Below are 2,542 nucleotides of genomic sequence, written 5' to 3' on the forward strand. Positions count from 1 at the left end.
AAGCAAATTTATACGGTGCAACAGCTTAGCGTGTACAGCCTTTCTGTTAACCAGAATATAGAAGGTGCTCCTTTCTGACGAACTCAATTGACGTGAATTGACGTTGAGCCAAATCTGTCTCCAGTTGTAGTTGGGTGATTCTTGCATTACCTTCGGATGTTCTATTCGACTCACGAGCCGACGATGAAGCGTTGCAGATGTCGCAGTTTCCAGCACATTCGGAGGAATGTAAGCAAGTTCTTGGCAGATTAGTTATAAGCACGGGCAATCGGTCGGGATCGTGGACAGGTTTGGTGGGTTTTGTATTGCATCCATAAAACTTCGATAAAATGGCAGAGAATCAATTTCGCATAGATGTCTGTTGATAAGAAGTGAGCTGCATTTGAAGATCGGCAAATGAAGGTTTAGCCCACCTTTATCCAAAGGAAGCGCTAACTGATGTCACTTGCCCTTGCCACAAGAAGCTACCGATGAGCGACGTGACCTTCGCTATATGGAGTTTGTACATTGGCAAAATCGATGCGATATACCACATTTTTGATGATATAAAGGTATTCATCAAAAGCACTTTTTGATGGAGCGTTAGAACTCTCATTTTGTGTAACCAGATTTGTTGGGCCATCTTAGCTATTAGTGTGTTCCAATTCAACATGATCATCCGTCGGATTGAATTTGTAAACAGAACTCCTAAGATTTTCACACTATCGTATGTCTGTGCCCAGCGCACATCCACTTTGTTATGGGGTGTAGTGTAGCCCACATCCATAGCCGCAGTTTTTCCTAGGTTTAGTAGGGCTCCTGCACATCTCTCGAAGTCCAGAAAGAGTTGTTTCACTCGCTCAATTTTCTCTTGACACATCGATATAATCGTTACATCATCTGCATAGGCAACTACCAAATCGAATTGACCACTACAAACTTCTTGAATACGTTGGAGAAGTGGATGGAAATAAATGACAAAAAGGTGCATCGATAAGGGGTCGCCCTGACGTACAGATCGCTGTATTGGAAAAGGCGCAGATAGATGACCATTTAGTAGTAGCCGTGATGTCGAGTGCTCTGCGATTGCTGATAGTAGATGTACCAAATCGGTATTGAAGCCGAGAGAATCCATCGTATCGAAGCGAAAACGTCGGTTGACCCGATCGAAAGCGTGGTCTAGGTCGAACGATAAAAGCTTTCCAGCACGCCGATATTTTCGAAGCTGAGCAATCTTATCCTTTATCGCGAGAGTCGCTCCGAAGATTGTTCGTTTCCCGTTGGGACATTTCTGCACGTTACTGATGATCAGGCCCGGATTAAGGATTGTGGGGGCCCGGGGCCCGAGCGGATGTGGAGGCCCTTCGGAGAGATGACCAAAAATGTTTTTCCTTATTTTCGAACAGTACTTGAGCAATATGAAAAATAAAGTTAATGTTAGCAACCAAAAAATGTTTTTGTGGGGGCCCCTAAAATGTGGGGGCCCGGGGCCCGGGCCCCCCCGCCCCCCCCCCCTTAGATCCGGCCCTGCTGATGATATTGTGTTCGGTCATAATACAATCAAGTCTTGACTTGAGTATACGTGCTAGCAGATTATAATCGTAATTCAGCAATGAAATCGGGCGGTACGATTTGATGGTGTTGCCTGCGTTCTTTTTGTGTACCAGTACTATTACTCCATTTACAAATTCTGGAGAGATATTCCCCCTTAGACCCTCGTTCAACATCAAATTGAGTTCCTTGTGTATTACATCGAAGGCCCACAGATAGAATTCTCTCGGAATCCCATCGGGGCCGGGCGATTTACGAGCTGCACTGCCTTTGATCGCCGAGAAGATTTCGTTGGTGGTGATAGGGTCCATCGATGTGTTATTTTTGAGGCTATCTGGAGGGATTCGTCGTTCACACAGAAAGGGTTCATGCTCTCTTACCATGTTTGTTTCAGCGTATAGGTCTTTGAAGTAGTTGACTATGTGCTCTTGGACAGCAGCTGGATCTTCGATGACATTGCCGTCACTCTCTTCAATTTCTCGTGTAATTGTGCGTTTTCGTATTCTGTCTCCTAACTGAAATACTGATAGAGGTTCCCCAGCGAGACACGATTCATTGATTCTTTGGAACATCTGGGTATTCTTCCGTTGTAATATTAACATTTTCGCCTTGATTTTGTTGATCTCAGCTAGTGTCACTGGGTTTCCATGGTAGTTGTTGTAAGCAGCACGAAGTTGAGAGTATAGATGTTGATACTGGTTGTAGAATTCTGCGGACATTTCTCTAGATTTTTTTCCGGAAAAACGACTGAAGCCTTGGCTTTACGAAAGATATCCACCAATCCAGCCAAAAAAAAAAAAAAAAATAGTAGGTAAACAAAGTCTTGCTGTAACCGCTAAATGATCCGTGCATGAACACGCATGTGTAATCGCTATTCGTATGTGGGGACGCAAATTTGAGCTAGTATAGATTCTATCTATACGGGATGCTGAATTGTGACAGATGTAGGTGTGTTCTACTCTGTTACCATGAAGTACCTCCCAAACATCAGCTAAGCGTAGTTGTTGTATGG

Source organism: Aedes albopictus, chromosome 1 (assembly GCF_035046485.1).
Source record: "Aedes albopictus strain Foshan chromosome 1, AalbF5, whole genome shotgun sequence".
NCBI lineage: Eukaryota > Metazoa > Arthropoda > Insecta > Diptera > Culicidae > Aedes > Aedes albopictus.